Here is a 24,553-nt window from a genome sequence, read left to right on the forward strand (position 1 = left end):
AAGGACAATATCAAGTAACAGTGGCCCTCACAGAAGCTACAGCACCAGCACTGGAAGGAGTCTCTCCATTGCTGGTGGGCTTCTCCCTCTCTTTCTCTTAGCCTTTCTCTCTCTGAATGAAAAGCAAACAAAAAGCCAAAACAAAACAGAAAACAAGCAAACAAAATAATTAATTTAGGATAGTGAGGTCCTTACTCTGTAAACAAAAAGTGGTTTACCATTTACATCAGTAATGAATGGTAGTTCCTGCTGCTTCACAGTTTTGTCTGGATTTGGCACTGTCAGGGTTTTAGATTCTGGCCACACTTCAGTTGATTTGATTTACAGTTTCCTCATTTCTCCATTTACTCACCTTTTATCTGTAAATCATCTTTCATGAGATGAGGTAGAGCTATTCAGTATATTCAGCCACTTCCCATTGTGTTGTTTGCGTCCTTATTGCTGAGTTGAAAGATCTTTGATATTTTGGATAAATATCTTTTTGTTTAATCAGATTTGTTACTTGAAAACATATTTTTCTTGGTTTGTGACTTTTTTTCTTCTGTTGACCAATATGTTTCTCCTATAGGAAAGTTAACTAGACCTTTTAATTTATTTATTTATTTATTTATTTATTTATTTATTTATCTCCAGGGTTATTGCTGGGCTCAGTGCCTGCACCATGAATCCACCACTCCTGGAGGCCACTTTTTCCCCCTTTTGTTGCCCTTGTTGTTGTAGCCTCTTTGTGGTTATTATTATTACCATCGTTGATGTTGTTCGTTGTTGGATAGGACAGAGAGAAATGGAGAAAGGAGGGGAAGATAGAGAGGGGGAGAGAAAGACAGATACCTGCAGACCTGCTTCACCGCCTGTGAAGCAACTCCCCTGCAGGTGCAGAGCTGGGGGTTCGAACCGGGATCCTTACGCCAGTCCTTGTGCTTTGTGCCATGTGCGCTTGACCCACTGCGCCACCGCCAGACCCCCAACTAGACTTTTAAGATGATTTGCAATGCATTATTTATTTTATCTAATTTGGAAAAGTTGTGATTTTTAGACAAGCAAAATTTTATTATAAGTAAGACACAAAACATAGACATGGCCATATTTAACAGAGCATTTGTAAAGCCAGTACAGCAATATAGTGTTGTAACCTAGCTCTTATCTATTCTTTCTGTTCCTGTAGGGCTTATTCCTGCTGTCTGGAACATTACAATTTGTGTATGGTAGTGTTTGGTAGTATCTCCTTTAGTTTTCTATATTGCAGATAATTTTTTTAAGAAAAATAATCAATGATTATTAAAACTGGATTAAATCTGAGAACTTAGCTGAGGAGGAAGGCATCCCTATAATTAAGTTTTCTTCATAAGTGTTCATACATCGCATAGCAGAAAGTAGAATGAATATATATATATATATATATATATATATATATATATATATATAAAACTTTCCTATTGGAAAAACTATATTGGCTAATGGCTATTGGCTAATGGTTCTTGAGAGTGATGTAAGAAATTTATTTTTAATTCCTGTGCTTTTAAGTCATCATAATTTATTGTTTCTAATACAATTAAACAGCCAAATATTACAATCTGAGTAAGAACAAATTTTTAAAAAGATACCTATTGGAAAGGTTGTTTAATAGCTTCTTGGCTCATTTTATAATCATTGTTACACTTCACTTCACATTCTTCAGTTCTTCCTTTAGTAATTAAGTACTTCAGGTTTTTCCATACCATTTAAGTATTAATTTCTACACTTTTCTTTTTGGTTAAGAAATTAACAAGAAAAAGACATTATTTTGATACAAGCAAATTATTTTTCAGGCAGTTAACAGGAATGGGATTACATCCTTTAGGAAATTTACTGGTAATTTTTCTATCCAGTGATAGAATTGATGAGGAGAGGGATACTGAAATGTTTCCTAATCATTCATTTTGTCACGTTAGGATTCATTAAGTGCAAAGATTCAAAAGGCCTCATGGAAGAAAATAAAGTCACATATGTCTGTGATCAGCTATACAAAGAAGAGTAACGGGTGTGTCACACTCAGTGTGACAAGAAAATAATTCAGTTTACAGGAGAAAAACAATGATAAATAAATTAAAGAAAATCTAATGCTCTTAAAGGAACAATATATAAATTTCTAAAAATTTACATATTGTTCTACCTACCTCAGAGTAGCCTGCAGTTTGCTTATCTGGAACATATGTCTACAGGTAGTTGACTAAATTAGTAGATAACTATATTTTGTGTCTAGTTTGAGCATCCAAGCAAAGTCAACAAGTACCCCAAGGTTATTGCTGGGGCTCAGTGCCTGTACTACAAATACACTGCTCCTGATGACCATTTTTACCATTGTTGTTGGTGTTGTTGCTGTTACTGTTGTTGGATAGGGCAGAGAGAAATTGAGGAGAGAGGAAGTTACAGAGAGGGAGAAAGACAGACACTTGCAGACCTGCTTCATGCTTGTGAAGCAACCTCCCTGTAGATGGGACGCCAGTGGTTGGAACCAGGATCCTTGAGCCAATCCTTACACTTTGCACTATGTGCAACTTAACCTAATGTGCTACTGCCCAACCATCCCTCCCTTTTTTATTGTGGGTTTAATGGTTTATAGAATAGTTGTTGGCACATGGGTATAATCTCTCACCCACAACCTAGGTCCTTGTCCATCATCGTGCACCAAAACCTTAAAGCCACTGCTCCACCCCTCCCTGCCCTCCTTCTGAGTCCTTTCCTTTGGTGCAATACACTGCACCCAGGTACCAGGTATTGTGTAGTCAGTATCCATGTGAGGAAAAAGGCAATTAGCTCAACAGTAAATACATATGACAGTTTCAGTTTGTGATCAGTTTTGAGAAAATAAAGCAAGCTGACTATAGAAGCCCAATAGTTGATTAGTAATATACATAATACTAAATATAAAACTTTATTATTTAGTACTAATATTTATGTCATTTATTCCATTCTTACACCAGTTATGTTGAGTGGTTCTTAAAATCTGGTCTGAGGAATAGAACATTGAGAACTTTAGTTTCAGGTAGTAGCAAGTCCTGTAGAGAGCACAAGTTATAACGCACACGGACCCAGATTCAAGTACCAGGACCCTCTCTACAGGAAGAAACTGTCATAACTGGTGAAACAGTGATGCAGGTATCTATCTTTCCCTCTCCCTGTCACTCCCCCTTTCCTTTGCATGTCTCTGTCTCTATCTATACAAAATAGATAACTAAAATAAGAAGCTAGAATAAAAAAAAAAAGCTTAAAGCAACATTAGGGATCCTTTTGCACTGTTTTTTTCCCCATCTGTTCCATACTTCTACCTCCAGAAATTGTCAAAATTTTTAATTTTGTATTTATCATTTGCTTACTTTCCCTAATCTGACCAAACATGTGTACTAGAAAAATATCTTCTTTAGTTTCCCACATCTAAAATGTAGTGAACATGCAGCTTTTTACTGTTGTTGTTGTTGTTACTATTTGGGGGGGGAAATCTACATTTTTTTCTTGACATTAGTCCATATAGATGCATCTCCACTCATTTTCAGTGCTGTGTGTGATGTTCTAGTGAGTGAATTCCTCACAGTGTATTATTCCAGCCGGCTTTTGATTGATTTGTGGATTGTTTTCGGGTATTGCTTTCTCTTTCTTGCTATTGCAGTCTATAGAGCTAGATAAATTCTAGATTTTACTTTTAACACAGTGTGTTAAATTTTCCAGTTTTGCTACTGAAATGTGTGCAGATATGGAATTTTATATCGACAGGAACCACTTAGCTTTTCTAAATACATTTTCTGTTGTTTTTTTTTTTCCTTCAAATTGTACTATCTATAGCTACTAGAAATGCAACCATTAGGACACAGGATGTTCTGCACAGAGATAATATCATCAGAACTCCTTAAGGTGGGATAATTTTGGTTCTGGGAAAAAGTATTGAGAAGTCAAAATGTAGACAAAATCTAAACGTGAAGAAAAGCCTAGGTAGGTCCTTGTAGGACACTGAAAATAGTAGTCAGCATGAAGAACAAATAATTTTATGCACTACACAAAATTGCTGGCAATTGTCATATATCCATCATGTCAGAATATATATTGACTACAAATGTAAATATTATAATATAGAGATTTTTATGATAGCATGCATTATATAATACTTAAATATAAAAAAACTACATAATAATATAACACACACACATATTTAACGAATTGCAGACTACATAAGGCAGAAAGACAACTGACCTCTTGATTAATCATGGGGAAATTTGTAAAAGACTCCAGAAACAGAGGTCTTAAACTGATGTGTGACGATAATTTTAGAAGTGTCATTTCACGTAAGATGTGATTGATCTTCCTCAAAATGTCACCTCTAATCATCTCTGTGCTCCAGAAGGATTCAAGAGATTTGGCTAAGAAGTAGTCAGCAGAAGACATTTGAATCATATTAGAACTTGACTTCCTCTGTTTGGGGTTGATTTTGTAAGGTGCTGGTGACTATTAGAGTCCAAAGCTTCTCACAACAGACTCCTTGCCATGACCACAGAGAAGCAGTTTAAATATATAGAGTATGGTTAGTTATTTCAGACTCTAGTGGGTTTGTTTTTCCCCATCAGACACAATTTTAGAATTTGTTAACGTCCTCTTCAGAACCAAAATTAATTACAGATTAACAACAGTTATGAAGTCGAATAAAACCAGGCCACCTGATTAATTAATGTTTCTACCTTATACCCATAGAAAGAAGCAAGGTGTTTTAAAAAAGATAATTGAACAAAAAAGTTTAACAAAAAGGCATCAAAGAAACAGAGACTATACTGTCTTTTTCAAATGAGTCATCAGTCTTAAAATTCTGGCATTGACTTGTACTTTATAGCACATTTGATTTTATTCCAATAATATTCTTTACATAAAAATACTGAATAATATCCTAAAAATTCCAAAATGTAGCTTTACTTTTAGTTTTTAAAATTATAATACAGGGATGGGGAGAGGGCACATTGATTATGCAAAAACACTTTCATGCTTGAGGCTCCAGTGTCCTCAGCATTACCATCAGATAGAGCTGAGTAGTACTCTGAATAAAATAAAATTAAGTAAAAATGAATGAAAGACAAAATCAGGTAAAAATGCAATTGCAATACATGTTGTACTGTAATTCTAAAGGAATATAATGCATTTAAAATGATTAATTCTAAATATCACATCTACGTGAGATAATAGAATTTCATAACCATTCTACATTGTAAAAGGTAGAGACAATACCATGTAATATTTATTTTTGGATAGAGACAGGAAATAAGAAAAAGGAGGAGGTAGGATCAGGCTGGAGGACTTCTGGAGGTGGGGCTACAGAGCAATAGCAGCTGTGTTTCTCCCCTCTTCTCTCCTGGGTCAACTAGGAATACCAAAGGAGACCACCTAGGACCACAACAAGACAGCACTAGAATGACTTCAGAACCCCACCAAATCACCGGTGAGTGCAAACACGTGTTGCTCGTGGACAGAGAGGAGCCTAGTGAGAGATTAAGTGGCTGGTAACAGTCCAGCAGTTTACCAGTTGAGACACCACCTCCAGTATGTTTCACCAAAAGGGGCAACTGAAGGGAAGAGAAAACTCTCCTGAGACTCACCAAATTCAACTGTGAGTCTCCATTGCTACTGCCCTCAGAACCTGGAGCAGTGGCAGGGAGGACCTGTGCTGACACATAGGGACAGAGAACTAATGAGGAAACTCATGAGAAGATCTATATCAGGGTGGTCTAGCTGTGGGGCTGAGAAAGTCTGTTTGCATAACCACTGGATTATCTCTGCCTCACCCTGCTTTATCTCTTGGTCAGGAGTCAGTGATTAAGCAAAGAAGCCTACTTATAGTTTAAAAGCCATCAGGCTCCCATAGCCTAGAGGGAAGAAATAGAACAAAAGAGGCTTTTAAGCTACTGAGCTCCAACTCAGGGATTAAAATACTATTGAAACAACTGTCAATTTCCACAACTGTGAACCCTTTAAGTACCTTACTTAGACACAAGTCAATCCAGGCAAGAGTGATCAGTAGTTTGAAAAGTACTGAGAGAGGGACCTCATAACATACTATATAAAATGGTTAAACCAACAAGAAGAAATATTTGAGTCCAGCTAAGAGCCCACCAAAGGTTGAAGCACAAAACAATGAGGTCAACATCCAAACACTAGTTAAGGAAATAATCACAGGAGTGAGTAAAGAATTTGAAAGAATTGACCTCAGAAATACAGAAACAATAAATGAGACACTGGAAGAAAACACTAATTATATCCTGGTTATTAGAGAGCTGAAATAGCTGAGTTAAGAACATAACTAGCTGAACAAGCTAAAACAGTATCAGAACAGGGTAACAAAATAGATGAACTCCAGAAAACAGTAGAGGGGAGAGAGAATAGAATCAATGAGGCTGAAGATAGACTTAGCAATATCAAGGACGAATTAGAGGCAACTAAAAAAGAAGTAAGAGATCTCAAAAAGAGATTAAGAAATTCTGGAGGGTTGGGTGGTGGTGCAGTGGGTTAAGCGCATGTGGCGCAAAGCGCAGGGACTAGTGTAGGGATCCCAGTTCCAGCCCCCGGCTCCCCACCTGTAGGGGAATCGCTTCACAGGCAGTGAAGCAAGTCTGCAGGTGTTTATCTTTCTCTCCCCCTCTCTGTCTTCCCCTCCTCTCTCCATTTCTCTCTGTCCTGTCCAACAATGAACGACATCAACAATGGCAATAATAATAACTACAACAAGGCTACAACAACAAGGGCAACAAAGGGGAAAAAAATGGCCTCCAGGAGCAGTGGACTCATGGTGCAGGCACAGAGCCCACCAATAACCCTGGAGGAAAAAAAAGAAAGAAATTCTGAAAACAATAACAGAGACCTATGGGATGACTTCAAAAGAAATAATATACGCATTACTGGCTTACCAGAGGAAGAAAGAGAGGGAGGGGAAGAAAGAATTCTTTAGGACATAATAGCTGAGCACTTCTCTAGTCTAGACAACATAAAAGACATAAAGTTTCAAGGAGACCAGAGGGTCTCAAACAGAATTAACACTGACTTAAAGACACCAAGACACATCATATTTAGAACGGAAAGGAATAAGGATAAAGAAAGGATGCTGAAGGCTGCAAGAGAAAAATCAAAGAGTCACCTACAGAAGAAAACACATAAGATTAGCAGCAGACTTCTCCACACAAACACTACAGGCCAGAAGGGAATGGCAAGATATCTATTGAGTGCTCACTGAGAAAGGCTTTCAACCAACATTACTGTATCCTGCTAGACTGTCATTTAGACTAGATGGAGGAATAAAAGTTCTGAAAGGCCTTCTATAAACAGAACACCATAAATATGCCATATATCAGAACACTCTAAAATTCTACAAGAATGGCATTAAAATATCTTCAATCTTTGATATCAATAAATGGCAATGGCCTAAATTCACCTATTAAAAGGCACAGAATAAGGAAACAAAAGGGAATAAATAAATAAACAAACAAATAAATAATTTTTTAAATAGGCACAAAATAGGAAGATAGATCAGAAAACATAACCCAACAATATGGTGTTTACAGGAAACCCACCTAACTCAAGAAGAAAAACAGACCTAAAGTGAAATGATGGAAAAGTACACAGGCCAATGGCCCACAAAAAAGGGAAGGAACAACTATTCTCATATCTGACATGATAGACTTTAACATAAATACAATTTAAAAAGATAGGGGTGGACACTACTTAATGCTCAGCGGATCAGTCAATCAAGAGGACTTAACAATTATTAACATCCATGCACACAATGAGAAGCCATAGAAATACATCAAACATCTACTGAAAGAACTGCAGCAATATATTAACAGCAACACCGTCATAGTAGGGGACTTCAACACCCCACTCTCTCAACTTGAAAGAGCTCCCAGTCAGAAAGTCAATAAAGACATAAGGGAGATAAATGAAGAGATATATCAAATAGAACTATTGGACATTTTCAGAGTCATTCATCCCAAGAAACTGGAATACACATTTTAATCAAGTCCACATGGGTCATTCTCAAGGATAGACCATATGTTAGGTCACAAAGACAGTATCGTCAAATTCAAGAGCATTGAAAATAACCCCAAGCATATTCTCAGACCACAGTGGAATTAAACTAACACTTAACAATCAACAAAAGATTAGTAATAGTCCCCAAAATGTGGAAGCTCATCAGTACACTACATAACAACTACTGGGTCAAAGAGGAAATAAAGAAAGAAATCAATATGTTTCAAGAGTTCAATGAAAATGAAGACACAACCTATTAAAATATTTGGGACACAGCTAAGGCAGTACTGAAAGGGACGTTCATAGCCATACAAGCACACATTAGGAAACAAGAAAAAGCACAAATAAACAGCCTGGTTGCACATCTTAAATACCTAGAAGAAGAAGAACAAAGGAACCCTAAAGCAACCAGAAGGACAGAAAAAAAAGTTAAGGAAGAAATAAATAACATTGAGAATAATAAAACTATACAAAAGATAAACAAAAGTAAATGTTGGTAATTCAAAAGAGTGAATGAAATCAACAAACCTTTAGTCAGACTCACAAAACAAAAAAGGGAAAAGACCCAAATAAATCTGATCATAAATGAAAGAGGAGATATCACAACAGACACCACAGAAATTCAACATATCATGTGAGGCTTCTATGACTAACTATATTCCACCAAGCTAGAGAACCTTGAAAAAATGGACAATTTCTTAGATACCTACGAACTTCCAAAATTAAGTAAAGAGGAACTAGATAACAGGAACAGGCCCTTCACAGCTAATGAAATTGAAACAGTTATCAAAAACCTTCCCAATAATAAAAGTACTGGACCAGATGGTTTTACAAATGAATTCTACAAAATCTTCAAAGAAGAACTAATCCCTTTACTTTTAAAAGTCTTCCAGCTCCCCACCTGCAGGGGAGTCGCTTCACAGGCGGTGAAGCAGGTCTGCAGGTGTCTATCTTTCTCTCCTCCTCTCTGTCTTCCCCTCCTCTCTCCATTTCTCTCTGTCCTATCCAACAACGACAACAACAATAATAACTACAACAATAAAACAACAAGGGCAACAAAAGGGAATAAATAAATAAAATAAATTTAAAAAAAAAACTTGAAAAAAAAAAGTCTTCCAGAAGATTTAAGACACTGAAATACTCCCAGCTTCTATGAAGCCAACATCACTTTGATATCAAAAGCAGATAGGGACACAACCAAAAAAGAAAACTACACACCAATATCTCTGATGAACATAGATGCTAAAATGTTGAACAAAATTCTAGACAACCAGATACAGCAGTATATTAAAAAGATTGTTCGTCGTGTCCAAGTGGGGTTTATCCCAGGCATGCAAGGTTGGTTAAATATATGTAAATCAATCAATGTGAGCTACTCCATCAACAAAAGCAAGATCAAAAACCACATGGTCATACCAATAGATGTAGAGAAAACCTTTGACAAAATAAAACTTCCTTTTATCATCAAAACACTAAAAAAAATGGAAATAGATGGAAAATTCTTGAAGATAGTGGAGTCTATATATAGCAAACCTACAGCTGACATCATATTCGGTGGTGAAAAACTGGAAGTATTTCCCCTCAGATCAGGTACTAGACAGAGCTGCCCACTATCACCATTACTATTCAACACAGTATTGGAATTTCTTGCCATAGCAATCAGGGAGAAGCCAGGAATTAAAGGCATACAGATTGGAAGAGAAGAAGTCAAACTCTCCCTATTTACAGATGACATGATAGTATACATAGAAAAACCTAAGGAATCCAGCAAGAAGTTTTGGATATCATCAGGCTGTACAGTAAGGTGTCAGGCTACAATATTAACATTCAAAAAATCAGTGGCATTCCTCTATGTAAACACTAAGTTATAAGAAGTTGAAATCCAGAAATCAGTTCCTTTTACTATAGCATCCAAAGTGATAAAATATCTAGGAATAAACCTAACCAAAGTGAAAGAGTTGTATACTGAAAATTATGAGTCACTACTCAAGGAAATAGAAAAAGAAACTAAGAAGTGGAAAGATATTCCATTTTCATTGGTTGGAAGAATTAACATCATCAAAATGAATATACTACCCAGAGACATATACAAATTTAATGCTGTCACCATGAAGATACCAAGCACATTTTTTAGGAGAATAGAACAAATGCTACAAATGTTTATCTGGAATCAGAAAAGACCTAGAATTGCCAAAACAATCTTGAGAAAGAAAAACAGAACTGGAGGCATCACACTCCCACATCTCAAATTGTATTAGAGGGCCACTGTAATCAAAACTGCTTGGTACTGGAACATGAAGAGACACACTGACCAGTGGAATAGAATTGAGAGCCCAGAAGTAATCCCCCACACCTATGGACATCTATTCTTTGACAAAAGTCAAAGACTATTAAATGGGGGAAGGAAAATCTCTTCAACAAATTGTGTTGGAAAAAGTGGGTTGAAACATGCAGAAGAATGAAACTGAACCACTGTATTTCACCAAATACAAAAGTAAATTCCAAGTGGATCAAGGACTTGGGTTTTAGACCAGAAACTATCAGATACTTAGAGGAAAATACTGGCAGAACTCTTTTCCGCATAAATTTTAAAGACATCTTCAATAAAGTGAATCCAATTACAAAGAAGACTAAGGCAAGCATAAACCTATGGGACTATATCAAATTAAAAAGCTTCTGCATAGCAAAAGAAACCACTACCCAAACCAAGAGACCCCTCATAGAATGGGAGAAGATCTTTACATGCCATATGTCAGACAAGAGGCTAATAACAAGAATATATACAGAGCTTGCCAAACTCAACCACAGGAAAACAAATAACCCCATCCAAAAATGGAGGGAGGACATGGACAGAATATTCACCACAGAAGAGATCCAAAAGGCTGAGAAACACATGAAAAAATCCTCCAAGTCTTTGATTGTCAGAAAAATGCAAATAAAGACAACAGTGAAATATCACTTCACTCCTGTGAGAATATCATACATCAGAAAAGGTAGCAGCAGCAAATGCTGGAGAGGTTGTGGGGTCAAAGGAACCCTCCTTCACTGCTGGTGGGAATATCAACCTCTGTGGAGAAAAGTCTGGAGATCTCTCAGAAGGCTAGAAATGGACCTACCCTATGATCCTGCAGTTCCTTTCCTTGGGATATATCCTAAGGAACCCAACACATCCATCCAAAAAGATCTGTGTACACATGTTCTTAGCAGCACAATTTGTAGTAGCCAAAACTTGGAAGCAACCTAGGTGTCCAACAACAGATGAGTGGCTGAGCAAGTTGTGGTAAATATACACAGTGGAATACTACTCAGCTATAAAAATGGTGACTTCACCATTTTCAGCCAATCTTGGATGGATCTTGAAAAAATCATGTTAAGTGAAATAAGTCAGAAACAGAAGGATGAATATGGGATGATCTCACTCTCAGGCAGAAGTTGAAAAACAAGATCAGAAGAGAAAACACAAGGAGAACCTGAACTGGAACTGGCGTAGTAAAAAGACTCTGAGGTGGGTAGGTGGAGGGGGATACAGGTCCAAGAAGGATGACAGAGGACCTAGTGGAGGTAGTATTATTATATGGAAAACTGGGAAATGTTATGCATCTACACACTATTATATTTACTGTCGAATGTACAACATTAATTTCCCAATAAAGAAATTTTAAAAAAATAAATAACTAAAGGAGGAGGTGTGAAGGAAAGGGAGAGAGAGAGAGAGAGATTGAGAGAGGGAGGGAACCTGCAGCCCTTTTTCTCCACTTGTGAATCTTCTCTTCTGCAGGTTAGGACCAGATGCTTGAACCTGTGTCCTTGTCCACTGAAGTGCACACTCAACCAGGTGTGCCACATTTTTTCTACACTTTCTTTTCCTTCCTTTTATATGTTCCTTTCCACATTCTTTCTTTCCTTTTTCCTTTCTCTATTTTTCATACTACATAAGTAATGAAGAAAATGTGTCCAAAATCAAACCTGACCATCCCAAAACTTGATTTTATCACTTAGGAAAGTTATTTTATATCTGATTATAAAATCATAGTGACAATCCTACATGCTTCATGTGTTTTTTGTTTGGTTAGTTGGTGTAGTGAAATAATCAGTACAAACTAATCAGTCCAATTTCATCCCATAGTAAATTGCTCAATATATGGTAGGCCTCAATAAAATTGCAGTTGTTTTAATTTTAAGTCAAAGGCAATACCCCGAATATTTAAAGATGTATAAAGTCAAAGTTGTTAAAATAGCTCACATATACCTGAATTAGGAAGTGGACTTTAAAAAGTCATCTGTATAAAGAAAATGAGGTGTGTATTAACATGTAGCATAATATTCAGTCTTATTAAATATGGAAACCTGGTTCCATATTTTCATGACTGAACCTTGGGAGTATTATTTAAGGTGAAATAGATCAGAGACTCGTGGAATCAACAGAACAAGAACAACAAGCAAGCTCCTAGATACTGAGAGAGACTCCATTAATCTGCACACACTCCTGGCTATGGAGAACAAATTGGTGGTTGCAGGAGGCAAAGAGTTGGGTGGACAAAATGGGAGAAGAGGGCCAAAAGTACACATTTGGAATTATAAAATGAATACCATGTGACTGACTGCTGGTAAACAGACTATACTGCATATTTGAAAGTTATTAAAAGTACATCTTAAACGTTCATGTCATAATAAAGAAATGTGTAACTGTGAGGTGAGTGGTGTCAGCTGGACTTCTGGCAATGATCTCATAGTATATGCAAATGTTGAGTCATTATGGTATACACTTGCAATTAATATAAAGTTCTATGTCAATCATGCCTCAGTAGAGCTTTTGCCAACATGTCCCGTTCTCAAGAGATACAGAAAATGAGTTTGTGAAACATAGAAAACCCCGTTCATGGAAACTGCTTTAACAAGGGTGGCAAAAAAACTTTTTCAAGACAAGCTGAAAACCTTACTCCTCAACACTGTTGAAAATGAATAGATGCCCAGCAGAAATTAACATTTGCCTTGCCATTGATTGATCTCTAGTCACAGAAGCCACATTCTCCTTGTAGCCAGTATATAGTTTTTGTTCATGCCTAAGTGGAAACTAAAACCACAGACTATTATGTTTAATTGGGCTGAGTGGGAGAGGGCCATGAGCAGCATCTGAGAGGGAGGGTTCCAAGCACTGAAGAATTTCCTTTAAGAACAAGGAACAAGCCATCCTTGGTGGGTCCTCCTTAGAATCAGAGCCCAATGGCCCCATCTACAGGCCTTCTCAGCTACTGCAAGTAGCTACCTTGAACAAGTATATGCTCCCTTTTGCCAGTCCTTCTGATTTTTGTTGTTGTTGTTGTTAAATGGAACTTTTGACAAGACCATAGGACGAGAGGGATACAGTTCTGCACAATTTCCACCACCAGAACTTCCTATCCCATCCTCTCCCTTGAAAGGTTTCCTATTTTTTATCCGTCTGGTAGTAGGGTCCCAAGATCATTATGGGGTGCAGAAGGTGGAAGGTCTGGCTTCTGTAATTGCTTTGAACATGAGCATTGGCATGTTGATCCATACTCCCAGCCTGTCTCTTTCTTGTGCTAGTGGGGTAGGGCTCTGAGGGGTGGAGCCCTGGGACACATTAGTGGGGTTGTCTGCACAGAGAAGTCAGGTTGGCATCATGGTAGCATCTGGAAGCTAGTGGCTGAAAAAGAGTGAAGATATAATGCAGAACAAATTGTTGACTAATCATGAAACTAAAGGCAAGAATATTGCAAATGAATATTTGGGAGTCTCTATTTTGGAAAAAGCTAGTAAGCCTATTTTAGGTATATTCCAAGGGGCCCATGGCTACTGTTTTTTGCCTGAGTCTGACAGCAACATACAGGTGGACTCAAGGTATTGTCTGGGGAGATGATGTCATAGTTGGAAAAAGTACTAGAAAGCTGTATCAGGGAAGAGAGCAGCTCCCAATTATGGGAAAAATATATAAATACTGTTAACTGTAAACCCCATCGATTTGATCTGGCGCCCATATCAAGCACAGGAGCCTATGTAACCTCTGCATCCCTGTAGGTCTAAGCTTGCATTCTGTGGTAATGGCTAGGAATATTCCAGGCTGCACTCACTTCAGGACCCAACTTCCTTGAGTGGTAGACTATGTTGCCCACCGTCCCTTTGGAGAATGGACCATTCCCTACCATTGTTGATCCACATTGTGGGCAAAGTCCTGTAAAAGCCCACAAAGGGGTCCATTACATTGTTCCAGATGGAGATGACCAGTGATTACTTTTTTTACAAAGGGGACTTAAAATCTGGATTTTTGTATAATAGTTTCCTATTTTTATAGTCTAGAAAATAATTTAAAAAAATTAACCACTGTGTGGGCAAAGCAAAACACATTTCTGGCTGGATCTAGCCCCAAAGTTGCCAGTTGAGATCCTGTGATACACTTCTGCCTGAAGACTCATACTTACTAAAGCCAGAGTGAGGGAGGGTGTGGGAATTAATCAGATTATTATGAATAAGAGTTTCTTAATATATTTGGAAAGACCTCCACTTCAAATGCTGTATATGAATAAAACATGATTATGACATGAATATTATTGTACTTTAAACATAAATGTACCACCACATTAAAATAGCTTCTAAATCCTCCTCTTGTTCTTAGTTGCAGAACAAATTTGCATGCCTCAATTACCAACATTCTGGTGTGCATTTAGCAGAAGAACACTTCTACAAAAGAATGTGTGTTGTTCACAAAAGAACGTGACATAAGAGAATTTGAAATGACTAAATTAAACAAAGAAATTTTAATTTTTTCAGTGACAAACATCAACTATTCTCCTGTTTGATTAATAGTTGGGTGTTTCCCCATGTATAGATGCTTCATTATTTTTCCAGTTAACAAAAAAAGAGGGGGGAATCCTTAGAAAAATATATCATTTGTGCATCTGTTGACTTTCTGATTAGTTTCACTTACTATAGAATTGCACTCAGGGCCAGCAAAATAGTTCACTTTGATAGTGCACTGCTTTGTCATGTGCATGACTTAGTTTTAAAGTCCAGCTTCACTTCATTTAAGGGAAATTCAGTACTGTGGTCTCTTTCACTCTCTGTCCCCATCTTAAAAAGGTGAAAGTAAATAAAGATGAGAATTATATTCAAATATAAAATAATATGTGCTAAAATTACAGAAGTCATATATTACCTGTAGAAGTGGTGAGTTTGGGGCCAGGCAGTGGTTAACCTAGTTAAAGCACACATTCCAGTGTGTAAGGACCCAGGTTCAAGCCTCTGGTCTCCACCTGCAGGGAGAAAGCTTCACAGGTGGTGAGGCAGGGCTGCAGGTGGCTCTCTGTCTCTATTCCTCTCTTTATCCCCTCCCTCTCTCAGTTTCTCTCTCTCTATCCAATAATAAATAAATAAAAATATTTAAAAAGAAGTGGTAGGGTTTAAGTAATTATTTTAAAATTTTAATCTATTCCATTATTTATATGTGCATAAATATGAATATAAAATTTCCACTTTGCCAACTTGAAATACAACTTGACATATATATGCCAGGTTGCCATAATATTCTAATTATTATTTTCTCTTCCTGTTCTCTTGCCTATTTTTCCTCAAATATATTTTCAGTAACATATAATTAATACTCAATGGCATAACTGAATTTGCTAGCACTTAATTGTATCCTCCCACTTAAATATATAGATATGGTAAAATAAGACAGTATCTACATTTGGATGTCTCCTAAAAAATCTTATATGTTGTATATTAAAATAAAATTATTAAATAGATAATAAAGATGCTATCTATTTAAATAGTTAAGATTCTATAATCATACTTTGTGCAATTTAAGCCTTTATTCATCAGGCATCTGTCTACCACCTATGTCTCTGATCCTAGACTAAATATGGGTAATACAACAATAATGGAAACCTTTTTACTTAGCATGCATATTTCTTTATAATTAAATTATCTTCCTATCAAAAATCTTCCATAGATTTAAGTGATGGAATAAGCATTACCATAGGACATATTTCAAAAGTTGTTACTTTGTACACCATCTATTTCAGACATTCTTTTCCTACTCTTCTTCTCTGTGTGTTGTTCTTCCAGTCACATGTGATCATTTTATAAAGCAGAATATTTTATTTGCCAAGACCTGGCAGATAAGGAAGTTCTGAAAATAAAATTTTACCCAGCAGTCATGACCAGACCTAGTGCTCATGCTTTTACATTTGATAGGGAGGAAAACCTGCCATGTTTGTATTATTTCCACCTTGGATGTACGTACCTAAGGCCCCAATGATAGTCTGTATCACAGCCATGCTGGAAGGAGAACTGCTAAGTATGCCTCCAATATCATCTGCCGTCAGACTTTTTGTAACCCAGTTTCGACTATTCTCTCCTAAGTCTTCATTGTCTCTTATACTATTGCTTGAAACACTCTCTCCGTCTGATATTTCTGTGTTAAGATACCCATTTCAGCAGTCAACAGTGTCTTGATATTTTTATATTCCTTTTTTTTAATTAAAGATGACTGACTTCTATTTTAAAATGGATAGTCTGTCTTTGCCTTCTCTCATTATTCTGTTCTGTTCAGTAGTTATCACTATACCTCTTTTCATTTGCATGTCAAACTGTAAACAGTTTTTTCCCCACCAGGGTTATCTCTGGGGCTTGGTGCTAGCACTATGAATTCATACTTCCCAGCAGGCATTTTTGCATTTTTTCCCCAATTTTTATTTGACAGGACAGAGAGAAATAGAGAGGGTAGGGGAGAGGTGATAGAGAGGGAGAGAGAAAGATAACACACCTAAAGACCTGCTTCACTGCTTGTGAAGTGGCCTCTAAACCTTCTTGAATGTCAGAATCCTTAGGTTCTTATATCTTCATGGATTCCAAACCTTTCATTTTCATAAAATGATATAGACATCAAAACTCAAATTTCAGTGACTCTAATAAAATCTCAAGATGTTTACCCAAAGATCTCTAAAAATACTGAAGTCAAAACTAGAACACAGGACAGATAATTATAAGACAGAGTAGAGAACAAAGAAAGCAAAAATTTGCGCCACAAGAAACCCGGACATGCAGACCACAGATATCGGGTCATATCTTTCTTTCCAAACTTTACATAACTAGGCAGGAAAAAAGGAAAACATTTTACATTACATGAAATTTACGTCCTCTCAGATATGACTTACAAACTCTCATTCTCCTGTGAATAAACTCAAAATAGGACTGTTAAATAAATGGGCAACTACAATCCTTATTGCTTATCTCTATTTTATCCCCTTTGTCCAAGTAGACATAAAAACATTATGTTCCATGTCTTTTTATACACTATAACTGAGAGCTAGCAAAATAATCACAATGTAGTTAGAAGGAACAGAGCTAGTAATTTGGACCACACATGAACTAGAAAATTCACCTAGTAGAAACTGAGTTGTTTATCAGAAACCTGAACCATGAACATTGTTTACATTTTCATTGTAAATATTTACTAACACTTTTAAAAAAACTAATTATTGCAGTCTTTCTTCTTTTTCACATTAAGATTCATCTATTTTGGTGAAGTTGATTGAACAGCCTATGTCTTTGGAGTAGAGTCTCTCAAATTCAGCACAGTTAACACCCTGTGCCATTATAGTTTGTGGAACGCTAGCTATCTTGTGCACTGCAGGATTTTTAATAGATTTCTTGGCCTCCACACCCTCTCAGTTCTGATACAGAAAATGTACTTAGACATTACCAAACGTCTCTTTCCTGGTCAAGATGATGCTAGTAAGGAACCACCGTACTAAAGCTAGTTATGAGCCTGGAAGATAGTCTACATAGTAAAACTCGCATCTTACTAATCATAAGAACCAAGATTTGATCCCCCAGCATCCCATGGAAGAACCATACACAGCACAAGGGTGAGTTTCATGGGTAGTGGAGTAGTGTCTTGGTGTCTCTTAATTTCTCTGACTCGCTCTCCAGCTTAATATGAGACTGAAATAAATAAAGTATTTTCTGGGAGTGGGTAAATCATATAGGGTGAAGACCTTTTACCACATATAAGTAAAATAAAATAAACAAATATAAGTTTATGCTTTAGATTATGTTGGGAAAAGGATCTGAAAGTTAAGTTAGAACTAGGGAAGAGAACGTCATGATGTCATATAACTCGTATGTAATTGTCAATGAAGTTATAATTAAAGCACATGATAAGAACTAACAGATTCAGGAGATGCATATTTAGGAGGAACTGCAAAGTTATTTGGACTGGAAAGGAAAAGGACAAAGAGTAAAATCTTTATGTTGGAAATGAATAAGACTAAGGAATAAGAAAAGATTAAACCATCAAGTTCCAAAACAGTTAAGTCTGCAGGATATTGATCATTGTATCACATTAATTATGTCACCTACCAGTTGTCTCTAACTAGCAGGAGTTGATGAGCAGGTTCTTTGTATCTAATAGCGTTTTTCCCATTGCAGTCATTCTTCATTGTCTTTAAAAGATTTTATTTATGGAAGAGAGGGGAAGACAGAGGGCTAGAGCATCACTCTGGCATTTGCAATACCATGGACTGAACTTGGAACTTCATGTTCACGAGCCCAACTCTTTTATCTAATGTGCTACATCCTGGACCACTCTCCTCTGCCTCTGAAATCTCTAAGTAATAGTCCACACACACATCCCTTCCCATCATCTGTAAATATCCCTATTGCTCATATAGTTCCCTTTCTTTTCTTTATAAGTGTTTATATATATAACCTAATACTGCTGCCATGTCACATGTTGACTAGCCATAACCTTTGCATAAAGAAAACAAAGACATTCTTCATTTGTTTTTGAAGAAGATTCCTCCTTTACTCTCATACAAGTTCACAAATTGTTTTTGTTTCATAAGTTTAGAAGAAGGTATTTAATAACAAAATGTTGCTCTCTACGTATAGATTTATCAACAGATGTATCTTTATTAATAATTTAAAGTTTTTCATTCTACCCTCATGACCTCATGACTCCCTCTGCAGGCCCTTTGAAAACAGTTGCTATCATATCCAATGTGCTAGTTATGTGCACAATTTTTAAAAAGTTCTGATATCTGTACTATAGTTTACCTTTTTTACCGTGTTTCACAGCTCAGAAATGTTGAATTGTCCTCAGACCTTTAAATTAAAACATATTTATGTTCACAAACAAATTTTTAAGAATTATTAGAGACAGATGAAATTCCCCTGAGTCTCTAGAACATATATATATATATATAACCTTTACACAGCCTTCAGAAAAAAAGCACAGCTTGGTACAAATTTATTTAGATCATTGTGCTCTGTTGATGGATTTCCTTTGTACAACCTAGTTTTAAAAGGGTTTTTGCATTAAGGACTGAGTGACTGATTTAGACCAAATATGCTGCCTGTACTATTTGTTATTAAACAAGCTCCAGATACCTCTAAAGTCTTCAGAACAGTCAGTTCATCTTGTGCTCTTTCACTAATTTCCACACTACAGATGGACCAAAGTTTTATTTCAGACTTCACTTCAGAGTTAAAAGTAAGTTGTGAAAAAAAGTATCTCAGGAACATTTATTAACATTTTAAACTTCATAATATGAATAGAAAATAGTAGCTATGGGGAGTCGGGCTGTAGCGCAGCAGGCTAAGCGCAGGTGGCACAAAGCACAAAGACCGCATAAGAATCCCGGTTCGAACCCCGGCTCCCCACCTGCAGGGGAGTCGCTTCACAGGCGGTGAAGCAGGTCTGCAGGTGTCTATCTTTCTCTCCTCCTCTCTGTCTTCCCCTCCCTCTCTCCATTTCTCTCTGTCCTATCCAACAACAACAACAACAATAAAACAACAAGGGCAACAAAAGGGAAAAAAATAAATTAAATAAATAAATAAAAAGAAAATAGTAGCTATGATTAAAAGAATAAGAGTACAAGAATACAGCCCTATGTAAGTTGTACTATGAAAACTCTTTATTGACAAATCTCATGTAAAAGCGGTTAAACAGAATTAGTCAGATAGAAACTTTTTCCTATTAAACATAAATGGTGAAGAATAAGACTGATCTAAATTTTCAAAATATTTTAAATGGAACTAAATGTTTTATCTAAAACTGCCCTAAGTGTACTATAAACTATTCAATTGCAAAAATACATATTTATAATATGTATATACTATCTATCAATCTACCTGTGTATATACATAAATATACCATCTGAAACATATTTGGCATATTAAGTTTTTTTTCACCAGAAAGAGATAACAAATGCTCTTAATTTTAATGAAATCTTAAAACAAGTTGAAGATAAATGGTACTTTGCTTATAATCATTTTATTTATTTACTTACTTATGTATTTAATATTAATTTATTTGCTGGAAATAGCCAGAAATTGAGAAGAAAGGAGAGATAGAGAGGAAGAGAGACAGAGAGACACTTGCAGCACTGTTTCACCACTTGTGAAGCTTTCCCCCTGCAGTTGGGGACAACCTGGGCCCTTGTTCATTGTAACATATGCATTCAACCAGGTGCTCCACCACCTGACGCCTGCTTATATTCATTTTAAAGGACTGTGCCATTTAGCACTGCCCATTGTATTCACTGAGCATCCAGAATCTTACTGAAGAAGTCCAGGTAATAAGATGGTGGTTCAAAAACCACTTATTATTTTTTTTTAAGAAAGGATTAATTAGGGAGTCGGGCTGTAGCACAACGGGTTAAGCGCAGGTGGCGCTAAGCTCAAGGACCCGCATCAGGATCCCAGTTCAAGCACCCGGCTCCCCACCTGCAGGCAGGTCCCTTCACAGGCGGTGAAGCAGGTCTGCAGGTGTCTATCTTTCTCTCCCCCTCTCTGTCTTCCCCTCCTCTCTCCATTTCTCTCTGTCCTATCCAACAACAATGACATCAATAATAACTACAACAATAAAACAACAAGGGCAACAAAAGGGAATAAATAAATAAAATAAAATATAAAAAATTAAAAAAAAAAAAAGAATGGATTAATTAACAAAACCATAGGGTAGGAGGGGTACAACTCCACACAATTCCCACCACCCAATCTCCATATCCCACCCCCTCCCCTGATACCTTTCCCATTCTCCATCCCTCTGGGAGCATGGACCCAGGGTCATTGTGGGTTGCAGAAGGTAGAAGGTCTGGCTTCTGTAACTGCTTCCCCGCTGAACATGGGCGTTGACTGGTCGGTCCATACTCCCAGTCTGCCTCTCTCTTTCCCTAGTAGGGTGTGTCTCTGGGGAAGCTGAGCTCCAGGACACATTGGTGGGGTCTTCAATCCAGGGAAGCCTGGCCAGCATCCTGATGGCATCTGGAACCTGGTGACTGAAAAGAGAGTTAACATACGAAGCCAAACAAATTGTTGAGCAATCATAGACCCAAAGCTTGGAATAGTGGAGAGGAAGTGTTAGGGAGGTACCCACTGCAAACTCTAGTGTACTTCTGCTTTCAGGTATATATTTTGCAGTAGTTTATAGATACGTGTGAAGATATGCTCTCTCTCACAGAAACTGGTGTATATCAAAAAAAAAAAAAAAAAAAAAAAGTAAGTGGTTTTTGAACCACCATCTTATTACCTGGACTTCTTCAATAAGATTCTGGATGCTCAATGAATACAATGGGCAGTGCTAAATGGCACAGTCCTTTAAAATGAATATAAGCAGGCGTCAGGTGGTGGAGCACCTGGTTGAATGCATATGTTACAATGAACCACTTACTTTTGTGTGCCACCTGCTTACTACACCCTTGTATTCATGGATCAGTCTGTATAGTATAATCCTTTCTAAAAGTGTCAAGTAATTATAGTTATTTGTTTACATGTTTACAGCTCTCTATTAAATTTCCTTGTGTGTTGATCAAAATGCAAATTTCTTAGCAATCTTTTTAAAAATTTATTTATTTATAAAATAGAAACATTGACAAAATCATGAGATAAGAGGGGTTCAGTTCCCTTCACCAGAGTTCCATATCCCATCCCCTCCCCTGATAGTTTTCCTATTCTTTAACCTCGTGGGAATATGGACACAGTGTCATTATGGGGTGCAGAAGGTGGAAGGGCTAGCTTTTGTAATTGCTTCCCAGCTGAACATGGGTGTTGACAGGTCGATCCATACTCCCACCCTCTCTTTCTCTATTTCCCTAGTGGGTCAGGGCTCTGAAGAAGCAGAGCTCCAGGACACATTGGTGGGGTCATCTGTCCAGGGAAGTCCGGTTGGCATCATGCTAGCATCTGGAACCTGAATGCTGAAAAAGAATTAACATATAAAGCCATACAAATTGTTGATTAATCATGAACATAAAGGCTGGAATAGTGCAGATGAAGATTTGGGGTCTCTGTTTTGGAAATAGCTAGTAGGTCCATTTTAGGTATATTCCAAAGGGCCCATGACTTTATTAGTTTTTGCCTGAGCCTGACATCTGATATGCAGGTGGACCCAAGTTATTGTCTTGGGGAGATGACGTTGTGGCTGGAAAAAGGGCTAGAAAGCTGGATCAGGGAGAGAGTAGCTCCCAAATATAGGAAAAAGTGTATAAATATTGTTGGCTGTAAACACCCATCTAAGTTCTGTGTGATCTAGCCTTTGCCTATCTTTCTCCTTTTACTCCATTCTTTTTGCTTCTTTAAAGGAATAATGAGTTGCAGCACCTTTGTTTATACACGCGTATGGTTTCTTATTGTAATTTTAAAATAAAAGACTTTGAGGGCATCTTGTTGTGGGTTTAAAATAATGAAGGTTTATTACATGGCAGCTATTAAGTACGGTAAAGAGGCAAATATCAGCTAGTCATTATTAGTGGAGAGAAGTGAGTCCTCTTAAGCTAGTTTTACAGAGCTGAGCTACATGTATACAGTCCTGGGACGAGCTGCCAAGGCTGGTCCTGGAGAGCAGAGCCACACTGAGCTGTGCCAGAGATGAGTGAGCCAGGGAAGAGCAGAAGAGAGAGAGTGCCCAACTTCCTCCAGACTAGCAAATCATTTACTATGCACCCACAATCCCTTGTGGGCTTGTGTAAATTTGTACTATGCTCATAAGATGACTTAGGTTGCTGGTAGGTTGTTAATTACCTTTAGCAGCCATATACTAGTTACATCTGTGTCACAACAGTTTCTCAGTTTTGTGTAGCAAGTGTCTGCTACATACTCTTGTCTCCTCCCACCTCAAGGATCCCAACCTCTTTTCCCCCCAGTACCTTCCTTCCCCAGCACCACCCCCAGTCCAAGTTCTATCCTGTGTTCTCCCTTTCAGACTCTTCTTCGGAGTTCCACTTCCAAATGGAGTTAACCTGTATTCATCCTTCTCTTCCTAACTCATCCTACCCAGCATTTTCCCTCTGCTTCCAGTAATAGCGAGAAAAAGATTAAGATTTACAAGTTCCTCTTCTGATGCCTAGCTCTCTGGTAATTGACCTTGGTTCACCAACATTGGTCCTAGCCCTCTGTCCTTTCTGTCTTCTCTTTTCCAGTACGTTTGTTTCTTTTGTGGCTGTTGTTTGAATTCCCATTAATATTCTACCTCTGCTTACCTCCTTTGGAGTCAGGAATCCCTTTACTTTTTATTCTGGAGGACTTCTCTCAGTAGTTCTTGCCATTCATTTCTTCTGTCTTCACTGTGCTCCAGGCAAACTTAAATCTCCAGTTCACTTACTAGTTTTTTTGCATGGGCAAGAAGCTGACTTCTTAGTGTTCAAGTGTTAGTGTAGATGCCAATTCCTTAAAGATGTTTAGCTACAAAATGTGACTCCCTTACTCTTCTTGTTTCTCAATGTTTCAAAGAACTTGCTATAGGTATAATTCTGGAACAAAATTGTCACAGTCCTAAGAAATGGTCAAAGTGAAGAGTAAATATAATATAGAATACATATAACATAATATATAACATAATCTTGAGAATCATCTACCTCACATTTGAAGAATAGAAAGGGAAGGTAGATATTCACATTTACAATACCTGTAACTGTAGACATCTGTAACCATTAATTTACAGAACAAAAAGTCTGATATACCACTTATTACAAGAGTAATTAAGTATTTTCTTGATTTCAAATATTACTATATTACATACTGACATTCATAATTAGCCTTAGTTTTCCCAGAATTAAAGTAGCAAACACCTTCGAGGGGCTGGGTGGTGGCACACCTGATTGAGGACACATATTACAATAAGCAAGGACCCAGGTTTGAGCCTCTGGTTCCCACCTGCAGAGGGAAAGCTTTGCGAGTGATGAAGCAGTGTTGTAGGTGTCTCTCTGTCTCTCTCCCTCTTTGTCACCATCTTGATTTATGGCTATTTATTGATATGGCTATCAATAAATAAAGATAATAAAACATTTTTAAAAACACCTTTAAAATGTATATGATTATCTTAAACTGAAATTGAGTTAAATTTTGCATATTGACATAGAATGAAACTGTAATATATTAGAGTGTGGTATTTTAAAAAAATAGCTTCATTGTAGTACTTAAGGATTTGAGAGAAAATAACTGTTTTATATTTTCTTGTGTTTTCAGTTGCCAAATGATTAATTTTCCCTTATTCAGTACT

The 24,553-nt window shown here is 37.1% G+C and overlaps 1 protein-coding gene and 1 long non-coding RNA gene across 9 annotated transcripts in view; one reads left to right on the forward strand and one right to left on the reverse strand.

Annotated features, from left to right (window-relative positions):
• NLGN1 (neuroligin 1) overlaps positions 1 to 24,553 on the forward strand; it is a 1,020,375-nt gene that overhangs the window by 865,130 nt on the left and 130,692 nt on the right. The window lies entirely within an intron of this gene.
• The window catches only part of LOC132532670 (uncharacterized), a 60,226-nt gene continuing 57,405 nt past the window's right edge, over positions 21,733 to 24,553 (reverse strand). For all 4 annotated transcript variants that reach the window (XR_009544577.1, XR_009544575.1, XR_009544574.1 and 1 more), the window contains 2 exons: positions 23,535 to 23,826; positions 21,733 to 22,253 (listed from right to left, as the gene is read on the reverse strand). This is a non-coding gene — a long non-coding RNA (uncharacterized LOC132532670). The remainder of the gene's footprint in view (positions 22,254 to 23,534; positions 23,827 to 24,553) is intronic.

This window comes from Erinaceus europaeus, chromosome 14 (assembly GCF_950295315.1).
Source record: "Erinaceus europaeus chromosome 14, mEriEur2.1, whole genome shotgun sequence".
In the NCBI taxonomy this organism is placed as follows: Eukaryota; Metazoa; Chordata; class Mammalia; order Eulipotyphla; family Erinaceidae; genus Erinaceus; species Erinaceus europaeus.